This window comes from Sinohyriopsis cumingii, chromosome 7 (assembly GCF_028554795.1).
Source record: "Sinohyriopsis cumingii isolate HCF-2022 chromosome 7, ASM2855479v2, whole genome shotgun sequence".
Taxonomy (NCBI): domain Eukaryota; kingdom Metazoa; phylum Mollusca; class Bivalvia; order Unionida; family Unionidae; genus Sinohyriopsis; species Sinohyriopsis cumingii.
The window spans coordinates 107,294,767-107,320,179 of record NC_142967.1 but is presented as its reverse complement, the minus strand read 5'-3'; the positions used below and the strand labels follow the sequence as shown (position 1 = coordinate 107,320,179).

The following is a 25,413-nucleotide window of genomic DNA, read 5'->3' as shown; positions in this document are numbered from 1 at the left end:
AAATCATAGACTCAGATGTGCTGTTGCACATATGTGTAGACCAACCATGGTCTATTTGTTTTACTCATGCTTTCAAGCAGACAACATTGACCATATCTACTGTTGCAAACATGTGTCACCAGATCAAGGCATACAATTTTCATTTTACGTGTGATTTCAGACAAACATCATAGGACCAAAATCTGCTGTTGCACACAAGTTCAAGTATCAACAGATTAGGGTCCAAACTCGGGTTTCTCTATAGAACTTTCAAATTTAAAATTGGACAAAGTTTTAGTTCCAGTCTAATAAATATGAGTCCCAATAGCAAGTCCTTGTTTCCTTGTGCTATCTCTGTCGCGAAATTGTGTCCTAGAAATACTTTGGTATAATAGATGAACTAAAATGTACATGGGTTTCGTTGCCGGGTATACCACGCGGTGAATAGTTTGACCCTTAGCTGTCTCGGAATACCGCGTTCAGCTCAGTCACTGATGCACGTGCAAAGCGTTGGAGGCGAGAAACCCGATTATCTCATTTTGTCTGGCCTTGGAGGTTGCTACAAGCGAAGTACTTATTTCCCCGATTTCCTGTATCGACACAATACTGCGGAGTCTTTTCAGGAAGCTGCCCACTTACTACACGCATCTTCCGCCGTAGAGGTACGTTAAAATGAAAATGAATTCTGTCTCGCCATCTATTGTGTGTAACAGATTTTATTGTTGTACTGAATGTTTTCAGATTGTGTGCTAAAGTTTTAGAGAGTCAGACCTATGTCACAAGAAAACCCACAAGAAAACCATGTTATTAGATAGAACAGTCTGTTTCCAGTTAGCCAGTTTGATAGTTGTACAGAACAGGTGAATTCAGTGGTATGTTACATGCATTATGTGACAAGTAATGTTCGAGTTCTTATAGTCCATTCAAATTATCCTTGTGGGACATGATGCTACACAATTGTGGCATTAGGCACCAGTGCCAGACATCACTATAAACTGCTACACTGCAGACATCGTTGTGATACGACTGGGATTATTTTAAAACAACGTTAAAACTACAAATAACACTTGCGCGTGCGAACACACACACACACACACTGTCTCGTGTCTCGTGTATTACATGGCTGTGGAAATCTTTAACTCCGGGGTCATGTGCAACAAGGATGATGCAGACTGGTGACGTTAATTAGAAGGTCTTGTCTGGTTTACTCTGCGAGATGGGCAGAAAGTTCTGGACCAGCGGCTATTTGTTTCTTCCGCGGTTGATATTTAATCTGTTATGATCTGGATCATGTAAGCGCCTGGAATATGCGATTCTCTGAAAAGTACTGGAGATGAGGGAAAAAAAGGAAAGTATTCACGTCTAACGCAATAAAAAACAACAACATCCCTCCAAATGTATGCAGCGAATAACGTTTCTTTAACATAAAATCTGGTGATTATGAGCCACTTGCTCCATATTGAGTGCTGTCCCTACCCCACCCCACCCCACCCCACCCTCGGTATATAGAAGTGGAGATGATGGTAATGATTAACAGTATTTTTCCTAACGTAGAAAAAACACCAGTACTAAGCATCTAAATCGGTGCAAGTCATAATGAAAACTTGTACGAAATAAACCTCGTTAATATGCACACCGTGTTGCTATTTTATAAACATCCAATAGTATTTCCAGCATTATTTTAGCATCACAAGGCGCTCAGCATTAAGAGGATGGTGTTAAGACTGGTTGGCCTGGTATGTGACTTTGTGAGACATCATGCTACATGTCCACGACATGATGCCCCAGTGCTAGACATCACTATAAACTGCCACACTGCAGACATCGTAGCGATATGACTGCAAAATTGTTAAATCTACGTTAAAAATAAAAAACACGCACACACACAAGCAGTATTTTCATCATCTGACATGAAAATATGCAAAAGGAGTAGTCTCAAGTGATTAGTAGGCCGATTTTCACCAACTTTGTGTGAATATTGTGGTAATATATGGTATTAACATTCTGTTGCTTCTAATGGTCTGACAGTTACAGGTCACCTGAGGTCAGCTCCAAGCTCTCGTTCAGTTGTAACCCTATATCCCTTATAACATTAGCGTGAGAAACTAGTGTGCGTGTGTTTTTACTGCTGTCTTCATTTGTAATCTAGCCATTAAAGTAGTTAGACCAAGCCGTGTTTGTGTTTTCAAGGTGGTCATTTGTAATCTAGCCATTAAAGTAGTTAGACCAAACCATGGTTTGTGTTTTCACAGTCATCATTTGTAATCTAGCCATTAAAGTAGTTAGACCAAACCATGGTTTGTGTTTTCAGTCTTGCTAACATTCCATAGGAATATTTCAACATTAAAAGTCCTGGTCTGGAAGGGAGCCCTAATTAATATACCAGAATTATCCCTGTACGTGGAAACTTTCTGAATACCGAGGCATTTTTTCGCAGCAGACTTCAATGTTCTGGGAGTTTTTGACAATGACTGCATTAAATGTATAAGATAAAGATAACAGTTAAAGTACAAAGTAGGGCACCAAATCAAGATGAGAGGAATTTATATTTTAAAATAATCAGTCCATTGTTATACTTTTATATGATTTGCATTTATCTTTGTCTATGTATATATGTATTTATGTAGGTCGATATATTCAGTAATCAATGCTGCATGGTATTGTTACATGGTGTAAGTAAATGTCTATATATGTTGTTGTTGTTATAGGGTTTAAAGTAATTTTTCAGCACAAGATAGGCTATACATTGCGGCCAGTATAAATAGTGGAGGAAAAACCAGGAAAACCCCGGAAAGAACCAGCGACCTACGAGAAGCTATTGGCAAACTTTCTCAAGTACCAACAATGGTCGAGCCTGAGACTAGAACCAACGCAGACAGAGGTCAAATGGCAGTGATCCGTAACGGTGAGCGCTTTAGACCACTCGGCCACATCTGAAATACTTCTGTTATTTTCTGTTTGATGTAATTTGAGATTATAATAGAGCTATTACGTATCAAAATGATGTATCAAAAGTTAGAGTAACCAATCTGTAATTACACCCGTAATTACACTACTACGTAATCTGTAAGTACACAACTGTTATTTTCTGTTTGATAAAATTGGAGAATATTATAGTCATGTGGTCTAATGCGCTCACCATTACGGAACACCGCCTTCTCACATGTCTGCGCTGGTTCGAGTCTCGGGTTCGGCCTATGTGGGTATGCGAGAAAGCTTGCCATAGTTGCTTGTGGGTCGGTGGTTCTTTCCGGTCCTCCACCATTTATACTGGCCGCCATGTTATAATCAGAGTAAGCACCCTGTAATTACACCCCTACTCGTCACCTGTCAGATTAAGACCATTTAAGCGACACAATCTGTCCTCAGGCCGACATCGTTACCGTGGGTATCACGCACCGCGGATCATTCCTGCAGTCTTTGACATAAATCAATATCGTGTCTATTACCTGCATACGTAAATCATTATATATGGATTACAAGATGGCCGCTATCGCTAAACCGGCTTGAAGCAGCTGTTCCGTTCTTTGTGCCGTTTTCATGATACGTGTGCTTGTTGCCTGTCTTCGTTTACGTTATTGTGTTCATCATGTATTGGCTGTTCAGTTCGTATGTGTTTCTTCATCTCCTTGTTTTGGAAACGAGAACAATTAGACTTTTTCTCAGCTGTCTTGCTCCACTGCTACAACTTCCTTTGTTTTTGAACAAACCGCCATCACGTGATACTCGCCAGTCAACCCGTTTATGCTATGATGGACCCTCATTAATTGCTTTAAATGACCACACCTTGGCTCTCCACACTACATTGTGCTCTAGACTAAACGAACTGGGACTACATTCATGATTACTTAAATGTAAATAGAAGCGTAAAAAGAAACGTTGTTTCAAAGCTGGTCGGCGTAGAACAGGAAGAATTCCAGTTATCTCCCTTATGCCCTTTCCGGCTCAACATTTTAAAAATTCAACCGTTAATTTAAATAACCTAATTCAAATCCCTTTTAAATCGTCAACCTTTCTGTCAACTATCCAAGAGATACCTCTGCGTATTGCACTATTAAATGCCCAATCAGTAGGACCACGGAAAAGCGCACAGAAATAGTTAATTTTATCAACGACCATAATATCGACGTCTTTTTCCTGACAGAAACATGGCTAAAAACATAGGCGATGAGCCCAAGTGCGCGAATCTAACACCCACTGGTTAATCCATCAGGTGGTTCCCCCGTAACTCTCGCGGAGGTGGAAATGTTGTCATCACAAAGAACTCCATGATCAAACGTATTAAGCACACCACAACATTCAATTTCGACCACACATCATTTGAACTAGTCCAAACCACACTCACACTGGAAGAAAGGTCATTCCATTTTTTCTGCCTATACCGCCCTCCTCCTAGTAGAAAAAACAAGCTGACTGAATCTCTTTTTGGAGCAGTTTCCGAATCTCCTGGAGTAGGGAAATTCGATAGGTGGCAACCTGATTATTCTTGGAGATTTCAACTTTCACTGTGACTGTCCCGGAAACCCAAACACATCAAAACTCCTAGATTCCATTAATGTTTTCAACCTCAAACAGTCAGTTAACCAACCCACCTATAAACATGGTCACATTTTAGACTGGAGTCTTCATAGACCTGGTGATAACATTCTACGGTCCTCCCTGGTATCCCATGAACTTGCATCAGACCACCTCAGCATTATATGCCATCTTGACGTATCAGTCCCTAACCCTCCACCTTTATCTGCTTCTAAGAGAAACCTCTGTATGATAAATAGAACCAAACTAATGCATGACATCCAAGCAAACCTAAAACTTGCTTACCTCCTACAGCAAAACAACTCGATAACTGCCTGCGTTCATTGCTCGACAAACATGCCCCAGCTACCAAGTGCAGAGTATCAATTCAAGTGTTCTCCATCGTATAGCAGTGTTAGGGACTAACTTCGCACTGCTAAAAGAGACCGCCGTAAAGCTGAGAGGCTTAGTCTTTCCACTAGACTCGCTATTTGTAAGCAAATCTATGAAGTCGCTAAGAAGAATGTCACAAATAATGGTCCATGCAGCGAAGTCTGCCCATTACACTACTGAGATCATGGAAAGTTCTAGCTGCAAAGAGCTCTTCGAGATTACTAACAAGCTAATGTCAAGGAACAGATCTACACCACTTCCAACAACATTCTCTCCAGTCGACATTCCTGACATGTTTGCAAATTTCTTCCGTTACAAAGTATAAACCATTAGAGATAAGCTTCACACCATAATTTCAGTTAACTCGTCGTCACCAATCAGTTGGGATACAGAATTTGAGGGGCAACCATTAGCAGCATTTGAACCTGTCTCTATGGATTTCGTACGTACAATCGTGATGAAGAGTGCACCAAAGTCACGTGAACTTGATCCAATTCCATCATCACTGCTGCTTGTGTGCTTAGGTCCAGTATTGCCTTCACTAACCGATGTTATTTATACCTCTCTCATCCGGGGAATTCCCATCATTTTTCAAAACTGCCATTGTAAAGCCTCTGCTGAAGAAACCAACACTAGACCATAACGATTTAAAGAACTACCGCCCAGTTTCTAATCTCCCATTCATATAAAAAATCTTAGAAAAAGTTTTTCTATGCCAGCTTGTATCTCATCTGAATTCAAAGTCTTTTTAGCAATGTACAATCTGCATATCGCCCTTGCCATAGTACTGAAACAACTCTTCTAAAAGTAGTTCATGACATTCTCTCTGCTTTGGATAGCTGAAAGATTACAGTCCTCACCCTCCTTGATTTGTCTGCAGCATTTGACACAATAGACCATGATATATTACTTCACCGTCTTACTGTGGTTCAAGTCCTACTTGTTCAACAAGACACAAATTGTGTCAGCAAATGGAATACACTCCAGCCCAGTTAATCTATGTTGTGTTTCACGGGGGTCTGTTCTTGGACATGTTCTCTTCATTCTGTACACTCAGCCACTCTCAAGTGTCATAGATCATCATCCAGTGTCTCACCAATTGTACGCTGATGACACCCAAATATACAAATCCAGCATCATGGATGACATATAACACAGCTGCAGATGAATGATGATAAAACTGAGGCCATTCTGATCACAACACAAAGACTTTCTCATTCACATCCTTTACCTCAAACAACAAATATCAGCAACACCAACATTAAATTCACACAATCAGTACGACACCTAGGTGTTACTCTGGACAGTACTCTCACATTGCACCAACATGTCATGAACATATGCAAGGCTGCATATCTTGAGCTGAGACGCATCAGCTCCATTCGCAAATATCTTTCAGTTGATGCCACTAAAACACTTGAGTTCATTAGTACTTTCAAGACTGGACTATTGTAACTCAGCTCTGTCTGGTTCATCTCAATATCTATTCCAGAAACTTCAAAAGTTCAAAACACAGCTGTTCGGATCATACAAAGTACAACAATCAGAGCACACCTCCCCGCTGCTCTGTACCCTACACTGGCTATCCATTCGATTCAGAATCAAACACAAAATTTGTTCTCTGTGCTACGTTTCAATGACGGACTCTAGTCCAACATACCTATCCGACCTCACCCATGTGTACACACCGGCAAGGTACTTACGCTCCTCTTCTGACAATCGTATACTCATTATTCCCACTATGAAAACAAAGTCGTGTGGACAGCGTTCTTTTGCATACCAGGGCCCAGCAACATGGAATGAATTGCCCACTGAACTTGTACACAAAGACGCAGTGATCACATTCAAGAGTGCTCTCAAAACTCTTATTTCGACTGCAAGAACAAACTTAAAGAGATAATGTTTCCTACCTTAAATATTTTCAGCATGTTTTTTACGTTTTCTAATTTTATGGTGTTTGTTTTTGTAATCATATCATTATAAATGTTGTTCTTTTTTGTTATAGGTGTTATCTAATGTTGTAAAGCGCTTAGAGCTTCTAAAGATTAGGCGCTATAGAAAGTCCTCATTCGTATTATTATTATTATTATTCCACAGTAAATATCGTTAGTATACATTGTGATGCGTTTTAATTTTGGTAGCAAAAACAAATATTGATTTTGGTAAATTTGGTGCTAATTGCTCGTTATAATGTTAACTCCTGAAACACACTTATTGTTGAACTAGATTCGAGGTTGTTCGGATCTTACCTTTCGGTTAATGGTGAAATCCAAGGCTATCCGAAAAGCGACACTTATAGACGGCATTGGTCCAAACAGCCAAACTGAACGAAGTGTGTCGAGCTAATTTTAAAAATTGAACTATTCTTGATTACGACTGGCTTAAGTTGAAAATCAGCAGACGCAATTAGGATAAACTAGCAGTGTTGGAACTATCGAGGGGTGCGGACTGGTGTCTTCCCTTGTGCTATATTGTTACAGGATAGAAGCCCCCATCCCTTGATTCAAGGATGGATACTCCAAATTTTCTTTTGTAACGAACCCCTATGATGTTAGGTTATGTCGCAACATTACCATATTTCCCTCACCCGTTTATGATAAGGCGAAAACGTAGCGTTTTGTTGTAGGTACTAACATCTTTTTCCCAAGGTAAAGCCTACCTCCCGTGCAAAATCAACACCGGCCAGAGCGGAGACGACGAAAGGATATCAACCCTCCCACCAGTAATTGCAAAATCTCCCGACGGAGTCTGGGCGTGACGTTCTGCACACGCTGCCGCTAGCCCTCTCAAGGATTCTTCAACTGTACCATCCGTACGCCTCTCCCCTCCCTCACTCCAGCAAGATTGTCTTTGAAAGATGTGCTTCCCTCGGTCACTAGTCGTAAAGGAAACTCGTAGCTTTACAAAAATGTGGCGCTGAACTCAGAAGAAGAAAATGGACAAGTCATTACGTAAGAGATGTACAATGCTTGCTCTGGAGCTACAATCAACCAAGAAGGCACATCACCAACCGAGATGCCCGTCCTTACCTAGATCCACGGAGATGCCCGTGTAATTCTTTCAAGTGAAGCGTTGTGAAATCTCGGATCTAGTCAAATCGGTAAGCCACATTTACCTAGTGTGTAATATTAAAACTTCATTACTTGTAGGGACATATAGAAACTATTCTACTGTAATGTTTAAACTTTTATAGTCTGTTGTTACCTACATAATACGTTTATTGACTTGTACAATTAATCTTGCTACTACTACCACTATGAATAATATATACATACAAATTATTATTATTATTATTATTATTATTATTATTATTATTATGTTGTACTAGTAAAAAGACATTGCCTCGTTGCATACAGAAAAATGTTTTCTACAACAGCAGCTTGCACCCCAAAACCCCTTTCTCCGATCTGTTCATTCAATATTTTATGCATACAAATAATTCAGAAGTCTTGTCTGACCATTTACCTTATGTCTTCAGCTTGAGATCGTCAGATTTAGCCTTGTATAGCATACATAATATATTATCCCAGCGTGAGGTTGTCAGATTTAGCCTTGTATAGCAGACATAATATATTATCCCAGCTTGACGTTGTCAGATTTAGCCTTGTATAGCAGACATAATATATTATCCCAGCTTGACGTTGTCAGATTTAGCCTTGTATAGCAGACATAATATATTATCCCAGCTTGAGGTCGTCAGATTTAGCCTTGTATAGCAGATTTAGCCTTGTATAGCATACATAATATATTATCCCAGCTTGAGGTCGTCAGATTTAGCCTTGTATAGCAGACATAATATTATCCCAGCTTGAGGTCGTCAGATTTAGCCTTGTATAGCAGACATAATATTATCCCAGCTTGAGGTCGTCAGATTTAGCCTTGTATAGCAGACGTAATATATTATCCCAGCTTGAGGTCGTCAGATTTAGCCTTGTATAGCAGATTTAGCCTTGTATAGCATACATAATATATTATGCCAGCTTGAGGTCGTCAGATTTAGCCTTGTATAGCAGACATAATATTATCCCAGCTTGAGGTCGTCAGATTTAGCCTTGTATAGCAGACGTAATATATTATCCCAGCTTGAGGTCGTCAGATTTAGCCTTGTATAGCAGATTTAGCCTTGTATAGCATACATAATATATTATCCCAGCTTGAGGTCGTCAGATTTAGCCTTGTATAGCAGACATAATATATTATCCCAGCTTGAGGTCGTCAGATTTAGCCTTGTATAGCATACATAATATATTATCCCAGCGTGAGGTCGTCAGATTTAGCCTTGTATAGCAGACATAATATATTATCCCAGCGTGAGATCGTCAGATTTAGCCTTGTATAGCAGACATAATATATTATCCCAGCGTGAGATCGTCAGATTTAGCCTTGTATAGCAGACATAATATTATCCCAGCTTGAGGTCGTCAGATTTAGCCTTGTATAGCAGATTTAGCCTTGTATAGCAGACATAATATATTATCCCAGCGTGAGATCGTCAGATTTAGCCTTGTATAGCAGACATACTATATTATCCCAGCTTGAGGTCGTCAGATTTAGCCTTGTATAGCAGACATAATATATTATCCCAGCTTGAGGTCGTCAGATTTAGCCTTGTATAGCAGACATAATATTATCCCAGCGTGAGGTCGTCAGATTTAGCCTTGTATAGCATACATAATATATTATCCCAGCTTGAGGTCGTCAGATTTAGCCTTGTATAGCAGACATAATATTATCCCAGCTTGAGGTCGTCAGATTTAGCCTTGTATAGCAGACATAATATTATCCCAGCTTGAGGTCGTCAGATTTAGCCTTGTATAGCAGACGTAATATATTATCCCAGCTTGAGGTCGTCAGATTTAGCCTTGTATAGCAGATTTAGCCTTGTATAGCATACATAATATATTATGCCAGCTTGAGGTCGTCAGATTTAGCCTTGTATAGCAGACATAATATTATCCCAGCTTGAGGTCGTCAGATTTAGCCTTGTATAGCAGACGTAATATATTATCCCAGCTTGAGGTCGTCAGATTTAGCCTTGTATAGCAGATTTAGCCTTGTATAGCATACATAATATATTATCCCAGCTTGAGGTCGTCAGATTTAGCCTTGTATAGCAGACATAATATATTATCCCAGCTTGAGGTCGTCAGATTTAGCCTTGTATAGCATACATAATATATTATCCCAGCGTGAGGTCGTCAGATTTAGCCTTGTATAGCAGACATAATATATTATCCCAGCGTGAGATCGTCAGATTTAGCCTTGTATAGCAGACATAATATATTATCCCAGCGTGAGATCGTCAGATTTAGCCTTGTATAGCAGACATAATATTATCCCAGCTTGAGGTCGTCAGATTTAGCCTTGTATAGCAGACATAATATATTATCCCAGCTTGAGGTCGTCAGATTTAGCCTTGTATAGCATACATAATATATTATCCCAGCTTGAGGTCGTCAGATTTAGCCTTGTATAGCAGACATAATATATTATCCCAGCTTGAGGTCGTCAGATTCAGCCTTGTATAGCAGACATAATATATTATCCCAGCGTGAGATCGTCAGATTTAGCCTTGTATATAGCAGACATAATATTATCCCAGCTTGAGGTCGTCAGATTTAGCCTTGTATAGCAGACATAATATATTATCCCAGCTTGAGGTCGTCAGATTTAGCCTTGTATAGCATACATAATATATTATCCCAGCGTGAGGTCGTCAGATTTAGCCTTGTATAGCAGACATAATATTATCCCAGCTTGAGGTCGTCAGATTTAGCCTTGTATAGCAGACATAATATATTATCCCAGCGTGAGATCGTCAGATTTAGCCTTGTATAGCAGACATAATATTATCCCAGCTTGAGGTCGTCAGATTTAGCCTTGTATAGCAGATTTAGCCTTGTATAGCAGACATAATATATTATCCCAGCGTGAGATCGTCAGATTTAGCCTTGTATAGCAGACATACTATATTATCCCAGCTTGAGGTCGTCAGATTTAGCCTTGTATAGCAGACATAATATATTATCCCAGCTTGAGGTCGTCAGATTTAGCCTTGTATAGCAGACATAATATTATCCCAGCGTGAGGTCGTCAGATTTAGCCTTGTATAGCAGACATAATATATTATCCCAGCGTGAGGTCGTCAGATTTAGCCTTGTATAGCAGACATAATATTATCCCAGCTTGAGGTCGTCAGATTTAGCCTTGTATAGCAGACATAATATTATCCCAGCGTGAGGTCGTCAGATTTAGCCTTGTATAGCAGACGTAATATATTATCCCAGCGTGAGGTCGTCAGATTTAGCCTTGTATAGCAGACATAATATTATCCCAGCGTGAGGTCGTCAGATTTAGCCTTGTATAGCAGACATAATATATTATCCCAGCGTGAGGTCGTCAGATTTAGCCTTGTATAGCAGACATAATATATTATCCCAGCGTGAGGTCGTCAGATTTAGCCTTGTATAGCAGACATAATATTATCCCAGCTTGAGGTCGTCAGATTCAGCCTTGTATAGCAGACATAATATATTATCCCAGCGTGAGGTCGTCAGATTTAGCCTTGTATAGCAGACATAATATTATCCCAGCTTGAGGTCGTCAGATTTAGCCTTGTATAGCAGACATAATATTATCCCAGCGTGAGGTCGTCAGATTTAGCCTTGTATAGCATACATAATATATTATCCCAGCGTGAGGTCGTCAGATTTAGCCTTGTATAGCAGACAGTCTATTATCAGCAGGAGCAATAATACCTCTTATCAACTGCTTAACTCGTAAACCTTAAGAGATTTTTGCAAAAAGACATCATTTTATTAATATTGTTTACTATACTTGTGTAGGTATATATGTATGTACCTGTCCTCAATTGGCTGTGTAATAATTATAATTTAACTACCCAAATGAACCAGATACTTGTATTGATATATAATAGTAATTTAAATACTGTCATGCCGGTATGTATGATGTCGTGTCGTGTCGTGTCCGTGAACTATATGACCGTATATCTTGTACGTCTTCAGCTTGAGGTTATCAGATTTTTACGCATTAAGGAACCGTGCGACAATCCTAAAATCTATTCAGTTATAGCTATTATGATATTCTTATCTACAGCAATTAAAATAACAATGACCATTCACAATGGTATAAACACGAAAAAATTATGAAGAAATAAAGAAGCACGTTAGTCTGCCATCTTTCCTTTGCACCTTCATTCTAATGACTGTCGTCACAATAAGTATATTGCTATACAATGTTTTATGTTCAAAATAAAACTTGAATTCAAGTTTTCAGCTTGAAGTGGTGAGTCTACTGTTTATCGATGTAAAATACGACGTATCAATATTGAGTATTGTTTATAATCATCTGGTTGTTCAAATACTAACACTGTGTGCGATTTATGTCCACGTAGTTAACCTATATCAGGTATACATGTATGCATCGATATCTATAGACTAATGTGAAAACGTGAGTAGCAAGGTGGGGCACCCTTCGTACAATCGAAATTAGCATTACAGGGACCTCTGGGCAAATCTACGTACAATGGAAATTTAACATGGCGAAAAATCGTGGGCAAATCTACGTACAAGGGGAATTAACATGGGAATAAATCGTGGGCCACTTTACGTACAAGGGGAATTTAACATGGGGAATAGAGTTTGGGCTTGTCTAGGGACAAGGGGAATGGAACAGGGGACTATAGTGTGGGTCTGTCTAGGGACAATGGGAATTTAACATATGGAATAGATCGTGGGACTGTCTAGGGACAATGGGAAATTTAACATGGGGAATAGATCGTGGGACTGTCTAGGGACAATGGGAAATTTAACATTACGGAAACCCCTGGGGGATATAGTCTCAATGGAATTTAACATATGGAAATTGAACAGTTACTAAAATGTTACAAGACTGCACTGGCGCGCTAAGTTGATAACACATGTACAACGATAGCGTGATCGCCATTTTGGTGTAGCGAGTCTAAATGACCAAGTCTGCAATAGGCAAATTCATCAAAGTTCTGAAGAAAATATAAAAGTAATGTATACCATCTGTGTAGTAATAATTATGGAAACATGGATTTTTAACGTAGCTTCAACAATTTTTCAGCCATGTCGCTACGATGTCTGCAGTTCAATCAACCTTTCCTTTTGTTTTGACCATCACCTAATCCGTTGTTTTCACGTGACGTTACAAAACGTGTACTTCCATAGCCGTCATTTTTATTCCCTCGCCACTCAAACCGGCACAAAACAATATTGTTCTCCCCACATAATTAAGAAGACACGTCTCATTTTGTGCCTAAGGAAATAATTATACATCACATTATGTTGTGCATGTCAACCGCCCGAGACAAATTGCTCTACTTTTCCGCTTTTTGCCTAAAAGTAAAACATTGAAATTTCAACCATCTTTGTTGTTCTTCCATAAATAAACAAATCCAGCAATAAACAGACGCATACACAAATGGATACACAAACAAGTAGAAGCATGTAACTATCTTCAATTTTCATGATCTAAAATCATTTTGTTATCATTCAAGTTAAAAGCCAATCGTTAATAAATAATTTCATACATTTCTAAAAGCATTTCAAGAATAATCGGTTTCGACATTCGACACAAAGTCATGTTCCGTTAGGCACATGTTTTGTTTTAATACACTGAAGATGAAACTTTTTTGAACGGTTATCGCTTTCATTCAATATCATCCCATGTCCATCATCTCCACCATGGAATTCATTTATATTCACTCAGTCCTACATTAGCCTGTGATATAAATGTACCGGAATGCACAAATTTTTATGAAATTCATTTCACAATGTTTCTAACCTCTTTTCTCAATAACTTGCTCCATAGAACGTTTTGTGGAATTATTGTATTCCTCCATGACAAAGCAACTGATCAAAAGCCAGCATGGGTAAATTTTAACCATTTCAAGATATACAAATCAAGCAATATTTTTAACGAGTATTCCTATATGAATTTAAATATTAATTTTTAACTCGTTTCCTTAACATTTATGACAAACGTAAAGAGGTATGAAAAAAATATGGTTCAACAGCACATCCATGTGATACTGACTATAAAGTGCCAAGCAGTTTAGTCGTCCCTAAAAATGCATTAAAAGAAAGCTAATGATAACAAATGTTTGATATATAGCTAACTCTTAAAAACGCTAAAGGTTTCAGCATGAACATTATTACGTGTTGCGTTCCAGGTCAAACTCGTCGCTTCATTAGTGGAAGTTTACAACATTAAGGAAGGATGTTTGGGCCCAGTTTACATCCCTCAAAAGTCATGAGAAATGGTTTTAAAATGAGTTCATGTCGTTATGATATTTATAATATCAGGTTCCGTCAGCGTATGGTAGGTAATGAACATCAAACCTTGGCGTCCAGCAAAGACTTCAGCGTGGATGTTATTGCCTAACACTTTCCATCTTTTGTAAGTGAGGCATTGTTTAATGGTCCGTTGGTGTAACTCATACATGTTGGAAATTTGACTGACATGGAAATAGGCATATTGTAAACAATTTTTTCTTACAAAGCTTATTTCCAGAACCTGCACGTACAAATCAGTTTTCTAAATGCAAAATTCCAGAAATATCCTAAATTCCAGAAATATCCTAAACACCAGAAATATCTAAATTTTCAATGCAGTCTGATTAAAATCAGATCTTCGCTGTGAAGATCTGACAACGACCGCATAGGGGTCATGTTCTGGTGAACTTTGAATTAACCAATGGAAATACTGTCCAGTCTCCAAACGCGAAGATATAAGACTTCCTTTGACTGGCTGATAAAATTAGCGATTATGGTAATAACATAGGTTACCAGAACATGGTCCCTAAGCGGTCGCTCTCATACCTTCATGTACAACAGTATATCTGATTTTTAATCAGATTGCTTTCCATGCAGGAAAATTTTCGCGCAATACAACAAACAGGCCAGAAAATATTTATCCGATCACAATAAATTAGGCATACGTCCATTGCCTCACAAATCCAGCCATCCCAAGCTAAACAAGATGTTTACAACATCGTTTGGCTTGTTTTAGGAATAATGATAATAATGAGGATTTTGTATAGTGCCTAATCTTTAGAAGCGCTAAGCGCCTTACAACATTAGACAACACCTATAAGATAAAAAAATATAACGATATGATTACAAACACAAACACCATGAAATTAGAAAACAAAAAAAACATGCTGAGAATATTTAAGGTAGGAAACATTAGGTCTTTAAGTTTGTTCTTACAGTCGAAATAAGTGAGTTTTGAGAGCACTCTTGAATGTGATCAATGAGTCTTTGTGTCTAAGTTCAGTGGGCAATTCAATCCACGTTGCTGGGCCCTTGTATGCAAAAGAAAGCTGTCCATATGACTGTTTTCATAGTGGGAATAATGAGTATACGATTGTCAGAAGAGGAGCGTAAGTATCTTGCTGGTGTGTACACATGGGTGAAGTCGGATAGGTATGTTGGGCTAGAGTCCGTCAGTGAAACGTAGCACAGAAAAAAATTTGTGTTTGATTCTGGATCGAATGGATACCCTACGTACAGAGCAGCGGGAAGGTGTGCTCTGATCGTGGTACTCTTAAGTATGATCCGAGCAGCTGTGTTTTGAACTTTTTTGAAGTTTCTGGAGTAGATATTGAGATGAACCAGACAAAATTGAGTTACAATAGTCCAGTCTTGAAAGTACTAATGAACACCAAAATGTTTTAGTGGCATCAACTGAAAGATATTTGCGAATGGAGCTGATGCGTCTCAGCTCAAGATATGCAGCCTTGCATATGTTCATGATATGTTGGTGCAATGTGAGAGTACTGTCCAGAGTAACACCTAGGTTTCGTACTGATTGTGTGAATTTAATGTTGGTGTTGCTGATATTTGTTGTTTGAGGTAAAGGATGTGAATGAGAAAGTCATTGTGTTGTGATCAGAATGGCGTCAGTTTTATCATCATTCATCTGCAGCTTGTTACATGTCATCCATGATTTCACATCAGAAATGCACCTCTCTACACCTTGGATGGTAGCATCAACTTCAGTTGGGTGGCTAGATTTGTATATTTGGGTGCCATCAGCGTACAATTGGTGAGAAACTGGATGATGATCTACGACACTTGAGAGCGGCTGAGTGTATATAACGAAGAGAACAGGTCCAATAACAGACCCCTTTGGAACACCACAACAAAGATCAACTGGGCTGGGCTGGAGTGTATTCCATTTGAAGACACAATTTGTGTCCTGTTAATCAAATAGGACTTGAACCACAGTAAGGTTGTATCACGAGTGCCAAATACATGCTGGAGACGGTGAAGTAATATATCATGGTATATTGTGTCAAATGCTGCAGACAAATCACGGAGGGTGAGGACTAATCTTTCCGCTATCCAAAGCAGAGAGAATGTCATTAACTACTTTTAGAAGAGTAGTTTTAGTACCGTGGCAAGGGCGATATGCAGATTGTACAGTGCTAAAAAGGCTGTTTGAATTCAGATGAGATACAAGCTGGGATAGAACAACCTTTTCTAAGATTTTTGATATGAATGAGGGATTAGAAACTGGGCGGTAGTTCTTTAAATCGTTATGGTCTAGTGTTGGTTTCTCCAGCAGAATGGTAGTTTTGAAAAATGATGGGAATTCCCCGGATGAGAGAGAGCGGTATTAATAACATTAGTTAGTGATTGCAATACTGAATCCAAGCACTCAAGCAGCAATGATGTTGGAATTGGATCAAGTTCACATGGCTTTGGTGCACTCTTCATCACGATTGTACGTACGAAATCCATAGAGACAGGTTCAAATGCTGCTAATTGTTGCCCCTCAAATTCTGTATCCCAGCTGTATGGCGCCGACGAGTCAATTGAAATTGTGGTGTCAAGCTTATCTCTAATAGTTTGTACTTTGTCACGGAAGAAATTTGCAAACATGTCCGGAAGGTCCACTGGAGAGAAGGTAGTTGGAAGTGGTGTAGATTTGTTCCTTGACATTAGCTTGTTAGTAATCTCGAAGAGTTCTTTGCAGCTGGAACTTTCCATGATCTTAGTAGTGTAGTGGGCCGATTTCGCTGCATGGACTATATTTGTGACATTCTTCTTTGCGGCTTCATAGATTTGCTTATGAATAGTGAGGCTGGTGGAAAGCCAAAGCCTTTCAGCTTTACGGCGGTTTCTTTTAGCAGTGCAAAGCTGGTCCCTAACACAAGTAACCATTTGCTTGTAAAGGTGCAAGTCTGCATAAGTGATCTCACCTTCACAGTAAATGCTACCAAATCTCACAAGTTTTCAGTAATTCTGGAGCAGATGTACATGTTCTTCCAAGTGTAACTGCAGGAGGGCTTGGAAGGGTGTGTCATATTCAGTGCAAACATTACCATCGAAATACATTTTACTTTAAACGTTTGTGTTCTTCATGTCTCATCAAAAACAACCTGATCATAGAAACTAGATTATATAGTAGCACACTGAGCAAGTAAAGAAGATTACAGGTGAGTTATATAGTAGCACACTGAGCAAGTAAAGAAGATTACAGGTGAGTGATCTGGCTCATATCATAAGGAATTACTAAGGAATGATTTCAAAAACTTGGGCAAAGCCCAAACAAGGCCAACTTTTCAGTCTAAGGAATCAGTCACCGCCGTTTCTCCAATAAGAACGAACTCACTCGCATTATTTCCTCGTGACTTCAGAAACGTTTTCTTCACTTTAGTGGTTGTCGAGAAAACGCCCAACCAAGTCGGTTGAGGATCAATAAGTTAGAAAGCTTGCTATAAACCATCTATGGAAAATATTCTTGATATGTTAAATAAAATAAAATTCAGAATAAAATTAAAAGTCCACTAAGAAAACTCAATCAGGTTTATGTTTAAATTCGTATTTCAATCTGTTTCATGTTTAATTTGGTCTTGCAATAATTATCATTTGATTAGGAAGACAGGATTTGGTCTTGCATTACTTATCATTTGATTAGGTAGGCAGAATTCTGACATTTCTATTAAGAGATCAGTCTTGCACTTCTAGGCTAGGCGTATTGCTAGAAACCCATCATGTTTGAAATATAAAATTTAAACGTACACATGAATACAAGTGCATCATTTTTTTGAATTCACATTATTTAGAATTGCTTGAAACAATTAAACATGCTTTCATACAACTGTGCAATGCATAATAGTTTACATTGGGTTCTATGGTAACATTTAAACGCTTGTTAAAACAAAGCCTCACTAAAGTACCATGTTGTACTGATATGATGTTCAATGTTGTTGTAACGGAGCATAATGCAACACATCATTAGTTGTTCATATACAATATACATTTCATTAGGTGTTACATTTTCCTTTTCCCTTGTAAAATAGTAGCACATAACAAGTATAGGAGACTTGGAGGTGCATTACCTCTTTCATATCCTATGATTTACAAAGGAACATGTCCCAACATTTCAGGCAAAGCCACATAAAGACAAGCTTTGCAGAACAAAGAATCCATCACAGCCGTTTTCTTTAATAAGAATGAATATCCTCGCATTGTTTCCTCGTGACAAAGACGTTTTCTTGACTTTAGAAGCAAGTAGCCATGTAAAATGTGTAATGTTTAAATCAAAATAATCAGTTTTTACAACATTTACAATAATAAAGTTAAATTAATGATCACAAGTTTATTTTAGTGCTACAAGATATATTCAAGCAAACAAGTTGTTGTAGGGTTTAAAGCCATTTTTCAACACAAGGTAGGCTATACATGGCGGCCAGTATAAAGGGTGAAGAAAAAATCGGGGGGGGGGGGGACCCCGGAAAAGAACCACCAACCCACGAGAAGCTATTGGCAAGCTTTTTCACATAACCACATTAGCCGAACCCGAGACTCGAACCCAAACTTGCCGAGCAATGATCCGTAACGGTGATCGCTTTGGACCACTAGGCCACTCGCGGCCCCCAAGTAAACAAGCCAGTCACGACTTGAAATAAATATCATTACTTTGTAATAGTCTTATTTGGATAGTGAGATCTGTCACGTGGCATATATTGCGACATGCAGAAGTAATAAACTCTTGAAGGTATATATAAGGAGAGGACGTATCAGTCATATTCATTTCTATTTTGGAGTTCTAACTCTTATTTCTTCTGTTACGGTTGTAATTATTCTAGAACTATTGTGAATTATTCAAAGGAGTTCTGGACAACGTCATTTTGACAACGTCACGATTCTTGGCGATCCAGTGCGTTTCCAGTTCTGAAGTTTATACGGAATTTTTCACTCTTTGGAATTTAACTCTTTTCGGATTATTTTTGATTCACTTCGAGATACTTAAATGTTCTATCACATTTTCGTTATTAACATTCATAATTAAAATATTTTTTACATTTTACAAAATCTGCTGGCTTTGCTTATTTCTGTTAAAGAGTTTATGACTATCCAGCCCTAACACGTATGACTAAATTATTTAGTAAAGTATTCAATGTATGAAGAAAAACACTCGTGAAAGAAATGCAAGCTTCGATTCCCGATAGGTAATGTTTTGCACTTCCATTTCTAAAGCTGACAATGGCACTTGGTGTAGACAAGGGCTTGTGTTTATGGCCTCCTGAAACTTTAACAGTCACAATTTATTTATGCTTGTACATAACACTTCAATATTTCATCTTCAAGCTACGGTATTTATTGTATTTAATAACTTTCGATTTTGTTTTATTCCAGCTATAAAGTTTTGCAAATTTGTGCCATCTGAATTTTGGCATTGAATACAGTGAACGATATAGCTTTTACCATTGCACCTAAACGTCCACAGGTTGGATTCTCTCATAAATTTGTTATGTCAACATTTATTCAGTGTATCCACTCATATTTCAGACCATGAAGTGTTACACCCAGGATATACTCGTATCTTTTTGGACATTTTTGTCAGCTTTATTGACATCTGCATATAATTCGAATTCTGAGTGAACACTTATATTGTTTTCAAAAAAAATGTATGTGCTCAATGACCTCTAAATACATCGGAATGCTTGATTGTTTCTAACCGGAAATGGGCCGCGCCACCGGAATGTTCCGTTGCGATCATGATCTCATTTAAATTTAGTGTTCTCATATTACTACAAGCTGTTATTATAATAAACAACCACATTTTATAGGATTCTTTCCAATTGAAATTAATATACGATTTATTAAATAAGTTACACAAGTTACATTATTGTATAAGTTTAGTCTCGTTTGTCATTATTTATACTTTAAGATGACACAAACAGTCTATCGTAGCTTCCAAGCTGCCTTCCCATTTGGAAACAGGGTTTTAAAAATGTATATATTCTCGAATCTTCGAATCTCAACGGTTATGAATGCGTGACGATTGGGTGGGTGGGTGGTTATTTTCGGTACTCAAGCCGCCAGATTACGGATCTAAAGTCGGACTGAAAAATCTGACAGGTTTTATCTGAAGGTATAAATAAATGTATTTAATATCATTAGACGCGGAATTACATTTCCCTTCCAACGATTCTTGGCGATATGAAAAGTGCTTTTGGAGTGATGGTAAAAAGAAGTCATCCTGACAAATGAATCTGACGCCGATGGATAGCTTTAGTGAATCTGGCAAACGATGCCGAAGTTAAGTGGCTTATTTGTGGCGGTATTGCATAAAAATTTGAGAGACGGACTTTAAAAGAAATTCGGAAAATACCTAGATTTTTACCGTAGCACCATCCGTAAATAAATTATTTAAGATAAACAAAGTTCGCTATTACGACTTGGTCATTTAGAATTTAATTATCGCTAAAAAATTATTCAATTATGAATCGGTTATATTAGATCGATATAGCATATTAAAAATAGAAAATGTAGCAATTTATTTTTACTACAGCCAACTCCATTTGGTTAGTACGGGAATTAAAAAATGGCAATAAACGCGTTAGCCGTTCGTACCACCATACTAATGTATGAACACAGAGTATGATAAACCTCTGTAGGACACACGGTACAAATGGTATGGAAAAACGGGAACCAGCCTGGAAATGGGTGAACCTAAAATAGAGTATATATGGGTTTGGCTAACCAGGATTGGTTAATAATGTAAGTTATGTTGTAGGAAAATAACCTTTTGAGAGCTTATCCTAGTTTTAAGTGAAAAAACAGACATTGTTTTATTGACGAATTTCAGTCCTTTAACAGTCTTGAGTCTGGAACACTCATTACTAAAATTAGCACCCGACTCTCTGGTGCGGAATTGAAAGCACACGTTTCAAACACATGCAGGTCCAGAAAATGCCGCGGCTCATATCCTCTCCTCTACACAGAAGCTGACATCCAGGTTTCATCTATTCTGATACATATAGGTTTGATCATGAGCAATCAAAAAGTTTTAAGTTATTGAATTTTTAATATCATGGGGTTTGCATAGGTTTACTATGGGAACTGAATTAGTACCGTGAGTCCTGTAGGGTTTTGTCTCTTATTTTCATTGCTGTAGATATGAATATCACAACCTCTCCAGTTTTAAAAATATGCTGATTTGTGTACAGCGCTATAACAGCCCTTTTGCCTTGCCACTCAAATTATGTCTGAAAGAAAGCAAAATCTGACAGTCAAGCTAAGGTTTAGTATTATAGGCTAATTACGAAATGAAATATCTTTAAAACGCTTGTAATGTTTGATATAGTAGTTTACGGTTTAACACCTCCATTTTATTTCCTGAATAACGGGATAAAAATATCAGGTAACAAACCGTGCCGCATTCCATTCGTACCTGCAGGATATGAATGCACAAACATATCTTAGCGTGTGATGTACCATTGACAACCTCTCTATTTTAATCGCTGTAAATATGAATACCATAAGTTAAACATTTAAAAGTTGTGCGGATTGGTACAAAATGCTATATGAACCACACCGGCTTGACACTGTTAGATGTCAGAAAAGCGACGTAATCTGAATAGCTTGACAAATTTTATTATCTAAAATATGTTGATTTGGGATGTGCTGTGTCTCAATTGTAATCTCTGTAAATATTGACAATATAGTAACTAAAATTTTAAGGATGCTAGTTTTTGCGTACAGTGCACAAAACCACATTTATACATGTCAAGCTAGTGAGCGAGTTAAGGTTTCAGGGTTATTACGCAACTAACGGAACATTAAATAAAAACGAGCGGCGATGACAATGAGCAATGGCTTAGGGGGCGGTTTGAAAGAGGCTGGTTTCCTGGAAAGTGTTGTTAACAGAGCTTAACATTATTCAGATAATATACAATCGACGATGCTAGTGCATGCAAGAGTATTCTTAATACGATTGTTCCCAGGAATAAGAGGGTGCCGTTTCGAGAAAGCCATCTATGAATATATTGTAAAACATCATTACTATGCGATATACAACATACATGGCCATGGTGTATGTTTTTGTCTTCAGCACAGGCCAGACGATTTATATATATATATATATTTTTTTTTTTTACAGGGGAGAAATGTATCTTACGTGCAAATAAGAGTATTCAGTATGAGAAACGTACAACGATGACCATTCAGGTGTGATTGTATACAAGCTACGGGTACTGTGGTCTTACGTAACTAAGATCAAAGAAAAAAGCGGCAATGAAACGACCAATGGAATGGGGGCGATTTGAAAACGAGGCTGGCGTCTTGGATATCTGGCCTATAAGGGGATTAGTAATATTCCGAACGTTGAAAGAATATGCCAGCACGGCCTATTACTCTTTGCATTACAATTAGACAATGAATTACAGTTAAGTTTTCGATGACATCGTTGGAATGGAGACATCGATGAATATAGTACAATATAAGATTTGTACTGCACGATACGTAAACAATGGATGCATGGCCATAGTAGAATTTTAGACTTTTACAGAGGCTAGACATTTTGGAGTTTTTCTGGCAAGCGGAATTCGTGCAAATACGAGTACTCGACATAATAATCTTGCATCTATAACAGCAAAAGAGGACACACAAACAACAAACGGTCCCTTTAAGGGCCAACGTGAACCCTCATTACGAGGGGCGTCCACGTCGCCAGCTTTGGAATCTTAGAAACAGTATTATTATACTAACTGCCTCACATTAAAAAAAAATTTAAAAAAAAGTTCGTACAAAGAGAATTACACGGATGAAAGGAAAAAAGGTGGGAGACGGTCAGGCGTTCTAAATTACAATTTAGAACGTTGCCCGGTTCACGCTACGGGTAAACCGTCTCCCAAAATGAACCACCTAAGTTCGAGTTTTTAGTTTTGGTCCTATCTAAGTAAAAATTGCCGATTTTAGAAATTGGAAGTGGGATTCATGTTTAGTTATAATTTGTTAATTTGTTTTCTAAATTCAGACGTAATGGCGTCGCAATGGCGAGAGCCAAACATCTTTGCTGAATATTCAGGTCACTTAGTGAGTTTACAAAGATATCCATCTTGATTAGTGTCTGCCAAAGTGAACCACTTATCCAAGTTTTAGTTTCGTTAAGTTTTAGGCCCTATTTTAGTGAAATTGCTGAGTTTATTAATAGGTAGGATTTTATTTCATTTACACTGAACAATTTTAACGGCATGCAAATATGTGACTGAAATAGATAGCTTTAAGTGCATACATACATACATACATACATAACAGGAAAATAAAAAGAGAAAACATGAAAGCCTATTTAAGCGAGTTTACGATTTATATTTTATGTACATCTAGGTGAAATTGCCGACTTTAAAAATAGGAGTAGGGATTTTAATTATAATTTTTTAACAATCATTTTATCATAAAATATAAATGCAATAGCATCGCACGCATTGGCAAGAGACAAACCTTTGCTGAATAATCAGGTCCGTAAGTGACGTAGTTACTATAGTAACGAGTAAACACAGAACAAATATCATACTAGGAAATTAGAGTTTGGTTCCGATATTTAACTTGGTTTGCATTCATATCCTAGGTAATAAATTGTTAGTTAATGTATATATCTATCAAATTTTATCAGGAAAAGTTTAGCAGGGGAGCTGCGATTTGCGCCTATTACTCTGCCAAAAGGAAATTAGAGCCATCTTCTCGTGACAGCGCGTCTTTAGATACACCGGAATGTCGTGCTTCGCGTCAAATATTACATACGGTCGATTATCGAGCAGGTACAACAGGTTAGGGTGAGCCTTTGAGTGGTTAATAATCCTTCCCTAAGTTTTCTCCTTAGAGAAGTTGTGATACTAGGTTTTATTGCCGCCGAGAAAAGACTTTATGCCCTTGAACTCAAAGAACACCATGGAGAGATTTATCTCGTTAGGATAAGTGTTGTACCGCTTCATGCCTTCCGCGTGCGATATCAAGTCGGCATGACAATCGGAAACTACATCGCCTTGCTTGATGTCTTCTTTGGTAAATACTCCTTTTCCTATATCTGGGTCTCCAGCATCCCGAATGATGCGCGTGTTCCAATGTTTGGTGCTGATACCCTCAAGATATTTTTTCTCCTCAACTTGGCTCTCGGACAAGTCTAGAATTTCTGTATATCTCCAAGCGGGTGTTTGGTGTATCAACCCTTACTTTGTAACATATCAAGTTGCTTTTAGGTTGTTCTCACGCGAGGAAAACGGGTAATGGCATTGGCAACTGTTACCCGATTCCTTTGGTAATTTATCCGGGTGCGTATTCGCTCCATGTCGTCATTTTCCAACGTTACACACCAGGGGCCGTTTCAAGCGCAACACTTCGCAATTGCACTTGCTCAAATGCTGGTATGTCTTGGTCTGTGGAGATGTTAAAAAGTTCGCTATAATTGAACAATATATTTCTCCAATCGAGTCTGTATGTGTGGGGACACCTTGGAGGGCAAGGAATATTTCTGTAATTCTTTTTTGCTTCATTGGGCTTTCAGCCATTGGGCTTTCATTAACCTTCCGTTTCTTGGATCCTTTGCTAAATCGGATGGAACGGACGATAGGGTAGCCCTAATAATACTCAAGTAGGCAATTAACGGCGGGTGCTTTCCGTAAATTTAATTGCGTCTTTTCACAGAATTACAGAAACATGACCAGAAACCTTAAGGTTTTTCTTGCTGCTGGAAGCCAATTCCACTGGCAGCTGATTCATGACTACGTTAATTGCCTTTGTGTATTGCACACGCGGCGATGATGATTCTTCAGCAATCTTCTGCTTCATCTAGGTCAGCGGCATATTGTAATCGCAATCTTCCGAAGTAGTAGAAATTTTCTCTTCGTGAGGGATCGGTCACAGTCTCTGTTGTACCTGCTTCGTAAGAGGAGTTTCCAGGAACGTAATCTCATATGTCGATATTCATCTTCCTCCACTTCAAACAGTTCGCGTTTTGCGTCAGATGGCCGGCCGGCGAGTTGTTTTTCTTGATGGTGCCGCTACTGGTGAGACTGCGCGTGTGGATGGACCAGGTGTCGTCAAGGTATTTAGAACGACGTGCTCGGAACCTAACCCAGAGGAAGTTGGCGCTAGGGGTGATTTAGGATTATCTGTAGATGTTGGTGTTTGGGGATTGCTTCCTATATGGGGGATTAGAGATAATTGGGTCCCTACTAAGGTCTGT

At 38.4% G+C, this 25,413-nt stretch overlaps 1 long non-coding RNA gene across 1 annotated transcript; it reads left to right on the top strand.

The window, feature by feature from the left end:
- Nucleotides 1-552: 552 nt before the first annotated feature.
- On the top strand, nt 553-22,973 carry LOC149795902 (uncharacterized). The gene is made up of 3 exons (XR_016422153.1): nt 553-641; nt 7,536-7,987; nt 22,333-22,973. It is a non-coding gene; the product is annotated as an uncharacterized LOC149795902 (long non-coding RNA).
- The last annotated feature ends 2,440 nt before the right edge of the window (nt 22,974-25,413 follow it).